The following is a 7,448-nucleotide window of genomic DNA, read 5'->3' on the forward strand; positions in this document are numbered from 1 at the left end:
CTGAGCTGGGTCTCGCGGCGCTGTGCGCGGCAGCGGAGAGCGAGGCCTGGTGAGCGCCGCCGTGGGGTGCGCGCCGGCTGGTCAAGGTTGTGCGCAGGAGAGGCGTAGCGGGCGGGCAAAGAGCGAGCGTCTCCCCCTTCGTAGTGGCACCGGGAGCGGTCGCCTGGAGCCGGTGAGTGGGGGCACCTCGCGGCCCCTCCCCCTCGGCGGGCGGCTCTCGGTCCCCCACACCGAGGACCCGAGGGAGGCCCCGGGGCGAAGGCGGCCGCGGGCGGCGGCCGGAGCTGGCTCGGGCGCGCCGGGGACCCGACCCTCGCGTCGCTCCCGTGCGTCACGGGCCCGGCGGTCGTAACGGCCGCGCGGCGGCGGAGCGGGGTGGGGGTGGGGAACGCTGGTGCTCGCCGTGAGGAACGCCGGTCGGGGCGGGGCGGCGCGGCGGTGGAAGCGGCGTCGGGGACTGCGGGGCGCCGGGCGGCGGCGCGGAGTCTGCGCGCCGCGCTAGCTTGAGGGCGGGGGCGGGCGGCGCGGAGTGCGGTGGCCGAGGCCGAGGCGTGCGGGGCCGATCGGGGAGTTGGCAGGTTACCACCGGGGCCGGTGTTTGGAGGGCGGTGGGGGTGGAGACGGGAGGCTGCAGTTTACAGATGTCATAACTACGCGGGCCTGGAGCTGCTGACGGGGGTGTGGTAATTATAGCAATGACAACTTGGTCGGCTGTGTGAGCCGGCGATGCGAGGGAAACCGCCAAGCCAGCCTTAGCGGAGGCTCGCCTTGGGAGCAGAAAACTGGAGGGTGACTGGGATCTGGGACGTCGGCAAGAAAGAATGTGTGGGTTGAATGCAGCTGCTTCCAAACCACTTTTCAATGAAAAGTTTCAAGTGAATTGATTTTAAGGCTTAAACTTCGGTTTGGTAAATTACTATCAGAATCAGCCACCGAGAAATGCTTTTGAAATATTTAACTCTATCACCTGTCCTTTTCCTTCTTAAAACAGTTCCTTCAAACACCTCCTTCCTCCTCCTCCTCTTCGCTAATACCTCCTTCCTCCCTCCTCCTCCTCTTCGTTGTTTGTCCCCCCCCCCCAGGGTTTCTCTGTAGCCCTGGCTGTCCTGGAACTCACTCTGTAGACCAGGCTGGCCTCGAACTCAGAAATCCCTCTGCCTCCCAAGTGCTGGAAATAACGGCGTGCGCCACCATTGCCCCGACCTGTTTGTTTTTGTTTTTTGTTTTTTGTTTTTTGTTTTTTTTTTAGGCTGGGTTTTGTTTGGTAGACTGGCTTTGAAAAACTTCTTGTCCTGCCCTGGCCTTAGGGGTGGCAGGATTTCAGATGTGCACAACGCAGTCAGTTCAATATTTGGATCAGCCTAGCTGACTTAAGAAGGTACCAGCTAGTCCCCACCTTCTTGCCTGTAGGTTGTCTTTTCCTTGTGTTTGTTTTTGAGGCAAGTCTCACTATTTAGTCATGGCTGGCCTAGCATGACATACATAGCTCTTGGTTGTCTTGAACTCAAAACAGTCCCGCCTCAGCCTCTCAAGTGTTTGGGGTTACAGGTGCAACAACAGCATGCCTGCGTGCGCATGTATTTGTATAAATTTGTATGCATGATGTGTACAACATTTACTTCTTTATATACTTACTTATAGATAGGGTCTCATTACATAGCTCTGGAATTCTTATATAGACCAGGCTGCCATTGAACTCAAGAGATCCACCTGCCTCTGCTCCTGGAATTTTGAAATTAAAGATGTATGCTGTCACACCTGACCTCCTTTCTCCATTTTAAATGCTGAAAGATCTAAATTTTGAAAGGAAATTGAGAATGGTTTAGCCTTTTAGTTTTGCTGAAATAACTTATTCTTGGCAGATTATTGTTTATGTGATATACAATTTTTAGATAGAGGCCTGAGAAGAAGTAAAGAAATAAAAGCAAATTTACAGAAACTTTGAAGCAGACATTAGCTTTTCCTAGTACAAATGAAAACAGGGAAGAACACAGTATTAGTTTTAAAAATAGCTTGTTTTGGGCTGGTGAGATGGGTCAGCGGGTAAGAGCACTGACTGCTCTTCCAAAGATCTTGAGTTCAAATCCCAGCAACCACATGGTGGCTCACAACCATCCATAATGAGATCTGACACTTTTCTGGTGCATCTCAAGTCAGCTACAGTGTACTTATGTATAATAATACATAAATATTTTAAAAAAGGATAACTTGTTTCTTATAAATATTTTATTTCCTCTTTAAATGTGTGAATGTTTGCCTGAATGTTTGTAAGTGCATCATGATGGTGCCTGGTGCTCACAGAGGCCATACGAGGGTGTTAGAGCCTCTAAATGTGGAGTTGAAGATGGTTTGAGTTTGGGTACCAGGAACCAAACCTGTCTCTGCAAGAACCGCAAGTGCTCTTAACCACTGAACCATCTTTCTAGTCCAGAAACCCCTGGAAGAAGACATATAATTTTTGAAATCTTACAGTTCTAGGGAAAAAATTATTCGCTGATAAAAATGCATCGTAAGAGATAGTAGTTAGTTCCTATAATCCTAGCACAGATGGAGGCCAGAAGATCCTGAGTTTTGAGGCTAGCCTAGAACTTGACCCTGTCACAAAACAAGAAAGCAAAACCTGTAACAGGGTAGGAGTGTAGCATACCAGAGGCCTGTAGTTAACCCTTAGCCCCCCCCCAAAAGGTCTACAAAATCAAGCCTAGAAAACCTATGGTCAAGTAAAGAGAATAAAGATATTACCTTAAATCAAACACTTGGATTATGCTTTTTTTCTTTTGTGATAGGGTCTCTTTATATAGACTTGGCAGCCTTGGAACTCAAGTGTTGGCATTAAAGGTGTGTCCTCTGCCAGGCAATTATGCTGTTTTTATTTTTGTGGTGCCGGGGATCCATTTCCTGGTCTTATACATACTAGGTTAGTTCTTTGTGACAGGGTTATTTCTCCAGTCCTTGCATTATGTGCTTTTTGGACGTTGTCATGAAATGTTACACATCTTGCTTAATAGAAAACTTTGTTTCTAGTGGTAGGCTCTTTTTGTGTGTATGTGTATGTGGGTTATATACATGAGGGTTGCAAACATATGACTGTCCAGGTTCCTGTGCTCATGTCTGTGAATGTGGAAGTTGGAGAATCTTCCTGTATTGATCTTTGCCAACCTGCTTTGAGAAAGGGCCTCTTGAATCTGAAGCTTGCAGCTTGTCAGCTAAGCTGGCTGGCAGGCAGTTGAGCAGAGATCTGCATATCTCTGCTCCCCAATACTGGGTTTACACCATGTACATCCATACCCCTATTTTTTTAATTTGGGTATTGGGGAGTGAAACTCATATCCTCATCCTTTGCCAGCAAGAGCTCTTACCCACCAAGAAATCTTCCCAGCCTCAGCTTTCTCTTTTAAAAAATAATTATGTGGGCCGGGCGTGGTGGTGGGAGCCTTTAATCCTAGCACTAGGGAGGCAGAGGCAGGCGGATTTCTGAGTTTGAGGCCAGCCTGGTCTACAGAGTGAGTTCCAGGATAGCTAGGGCTATAAAAAGAAAACCTCTCTCTCTCTCTCTCTCTCTCTCTCAAAAAAAAAAAAAAAAAAAAAAAAAAAATACTGTGCATATGAGTGTATGCTGCATGTGTGGGGCTGCCCGTGCAGGTGGTCAGAAGAGGGTTGTGTTGGATCGCATGGAGCTATTGTCAGCTGTCCAACATGAATTCTGGGGATCAAATTTGGGTCCTCTAGAAGAGCAACAAAGTCTCATTATTGAGCTACCCTCTCCAGTCATTGCCTCTTCCCTCCCCCCTCCCTTAAATGCAGGATCTCTTGTATTAGACTAATGTTTTTTTGTAAGCAGTGTTGTTTCTGTGTTGACTGGTAGGCTCAGTGGGTTCAATATTTGTAATTTTTTTCAGTTTCTACTGTGTCAAAAATTGTTTTATACCAGCAGACATTTTTCTGAGATATTTTGTTATTAAATTGCTGCTTTCAATTATTTTATCATTTTATCTTTCCCAAGAATGGAGAATCGGGTTATATCTTCACATCCCTAGGATTAGCTCTAGCATTTGGGATGGAGATATGAAATCAGAAGTTCAGAGTTATCCTCTGCACAAAGTAGGCCCACTTGGCTTACATAAATCAAACCAAAAGCTAAGACCTTTTATTAGTTCAGTGACTGACTTACTGATAAAAATAATACCTTAATACTCTTGTTTTTGTTTTGTTATCTTTGTACTTTGTCGGGCTTGTGAATTTAGGTGTAATAAACAAAGAAAACATTGGCTATGACAATTCATTTAGCTGAATTGAGCTGATTTTTTTTTTTTTCTTCCTTTGATGCAGTACAGATAGGACTTGTGTTAGGATTGTGAAGTAGTCCATTGAAAATGTGAGAATGAGGACTGATGAATTGTAGTTTCTGTTTGTTTGTTTGGTTTTTTGAAGACCTTAGTAACACTGCAAAATAGACCTTAAATGAAAAAAAAAGAAAAAGAAAAACTTACTCTGCCTCAATGTTGAAGACTAATTGGAATAATTTTTGAGAGCTGGCAATAATCCAGAATGTGGATAATGGGGATAATCCTCTTCATATAACAAGAATAATGCTGCCCTTCATATACAAAGATAAGTCTGCTTGCTCATCATGAATAGTTTTCCAGCACGAATGAGGATATGTGCTGAGTTGTCCATGTCTCTTATGGTTTGTGACCAACAAGACAGCTTGGGGTCAGAATGAGGGCTTCTCACTGAGGAATAGATTCACATAAAGTAGTAAAATTGATTCTGGGTCAACCTTGTGTACATCAGATGTTTTTTAGTTATTATCCTTGCAAAATCACTCTGAGAAGGAGATTGTCATATTGTCTGATGGGCCAAGATTCAAGCCGTAAGGCTGTTTGTAATATGTTTATACCAATCTTTAAAGGTTGGCTTTATCAGCAGTTCAGTCTTTACATCAGAACAGACTAGAGGCCAAGCTTATTTATAGCTAAGAGATTTTCTTAAGTTCCTTATTTTATGACCATTAAATTTACCTCAGTTTTAAAATAGGATAACAAGAAAAAACTACCACCCCTGCTCCAGTCTCTACTTTTATGTGCTATTTTTTTCTGTTAAGTGTTACCTAGTTTTTATTTTATTGCTCCTCTCACCCCTTTCTTCTTTTTTTTCCCCTTTTATTTCTGGGGCTTTAATGAATGCCTTTAGGCATGCTGAGGCCCATGAGCTACCTCTGAGTTATAACCCTAACCCCTGTTGCTGCTATTATTATTATTGTTGTTATTATTATTATTAATTATCTTTAATGGTCTTACTTTGTAGTCCTAGCTGCCTGGAACTTGCTATGTAGATCAGGCTGGCCTCATAGTCACAGACCTGGATCCACCTGTCTTTGCACCCAGAGTGCTGGACTCACTCAAGGATGTACCTCACCAAGCCTGGCTTGCTTCCTTTCCTCGACTCTTCTCTCCCTTTCCTCCTCCTCCTCCTCCTCCTCCTCCTCTCTCTTCTCTTCTCTTCTCTTCTCTTCTCTTCTCTTCTCTTCTCTTCTCTTCTCTTCTCTTCTCTTCTCTTCTCTTCTCTTCTTTCTTTTTTGAGACAGGTGTAGCCCTGGCTGTCCTGGAACTCATTTTGTAGACCAGGTTGGCCTCCAACTCAGAGATCTGCTTACCTGCCTCTGTCTCCCAAGCACTGGGACTAAAGGTGTCTGTAACCATGCCAGGCTCTGGATTATTTCTTGTTCTTCAGATAGTTTTTCCTCAGAAAAAAGTATTCCTTCGTGTTACATTAGCTTCACCTAAATTGCCTTGCCAATGTAGTTATCATAGGATCTGTTAATACAACTGTAAATACAGCAAAACTATATAGACTACTATGAGATAATTTCCTGCTACTAACCAGTTGATAGGAGTTAATATGTTTTGGGTGTAGTGTGGCTTCATTTCTTGAGCTCTTTCTTGGAATCATTATCCTTTGTTTTTGGCTTTCTGAGGTGGTCTCACTACTAAGCCCAGGCTGTCCTGGAACTCAAGATTCTCTGCCTCTCATTTCCAAGTGTTGGGACTGGAGGTGTGCTCCAAAAAATTCCTTGTTCCTTTATGCTTTTAACACCGTCTAGATTGGTGGTTTTTGTTTACGTTTGTTCACATTGTTGTCTTGGGATGTTTCTGTATGTCATCCTTATCTTTTCTCTCTGTTTTTCTTTTCTTTATTAATTTCTTTGGAATATGTTCTTAAATAAAAAATTATTTAATGTATATGTGTATGCTGTAGCTGTCTTCAGAAGAGGGCATCTGATCCCATTACAGATGGTTGTGAGCCATCATGTGGTTGCTGGGAGTTGAACTCAGGACCTCTGGAAGAACAGTCTTTTAACCACTGAGCCATCTCTGCAGCCCACTTTTTTAAAAATTGTGTGTCTTTATAGGTATTTGCATGTGAGAACAGGTGGTAGTTTCCTGAGGCTTTGCAGTGCCTGTCAGATGAGTCTCAGGCAGTTGTGCGATGCCGTACATGGATGCTGGGAGCTGAACTTGTGCCCTCTGCAAGAGCACATTCTTAACTGCCCCCAGCCCTCAATAGTATTTAAAGGTAGCATCTCTTGCTGAACCAGGAGCCAAAAATTGGGACAGAATCACTCTACCTCAGCCCCGGGCTAACAGATTTGTGTTTCATATCTGGCCTTTACTTAAGTGCTAAGAATCCAAATTCAAGTTTTCATGCTTGAAAATATCTCCCTAACCTCCCAGTTTTGAGGTTTAGTTTCCCCCTTTTCTCAAATGTCCCAAAACTTTTAGGTACTACTTTTAACCTTTGACATTTCATACACTCTGTGTGTGTCAATTTTTTGTTTTTTAAAATTTATTTACTCATATTTTATGTATACGAGTATATGAGTGCTGTGGCTTCATGTCCGCCAGAAGAGGGGATCAGATCACATATGGTTGTAAGGCACCATATGGTTGCTAAGAATTGAACTCAGGACCTTTAGAATAGCAGTCAAATGCGCTTAATCACTGAGCCATCTCTCCAGTGTCTTTTCAATTTTATTTTTATGTGTATGGGTGCATGTCTGTGCACTACCTGGTACCCCTAGAGGCTAGAAAAGGGAGTCATATTCTCTGGAACTAGAGTTACAGAGAGTTGTGAGCAACCTGAAGAGGGTGCTGAAAATTGATCCCAGTTCCTCTGGAAGAGCAGTGTTCCAAATCCCTGTGCTGTCTTTCCAGCACCTTTAATGTTGGAACCCCAACATGGTAGACAAGAACTGAGTTATGTTTTCATCAGCCCCTTCCCTCCTACTTTTTTCTTTTCTTTTCTCTTTTTTAAAGAGCATTCCAGGGCTGGAGAGGTGGTTTAGTGATTAAGAACATTGGCTGTTCTTCCAGAGGTCCTGAGTTTAATTCCCAGCACCCATATAGTGACTCACAACTGTCTGTTAATGCAGTCTTTAAGATCTGATA

General features: G+C 44.0%; 1 protein-coding gene across 1 annotated transcript in view; it reads left to right on the top strand.

The window, feature by feature from the left end:
• Kpna1 (karyopherin subunit alpha 1) overlaps window positions 1–7,448 on the top strand; it is a 56,856-nt gene continuing 49,408 nt past the window's right edge. The window contains exon 1 of the mRNA XM_021208963.2: window positions 1–172. The gene's annotated coding sequence lies outside the window, so the exon portion shown is untranslated. The remainder of the gene's footprint in view (window positions 173–7,448) is intronic.

Source organism: Mus pahari, chromosome 12 (assembly GCF_900095145.1).
Source record: "Mus pahari chromosome 12, PAHARI_EIJ_v1.1, whole genome shotgun sequence".
Taxonomy (NCBI): domain Eukaryota; kingdom Metazoa; phylum Chordata; class Mammalia; order Rodentia; family Muridae; genus Mus; species Mus pahari.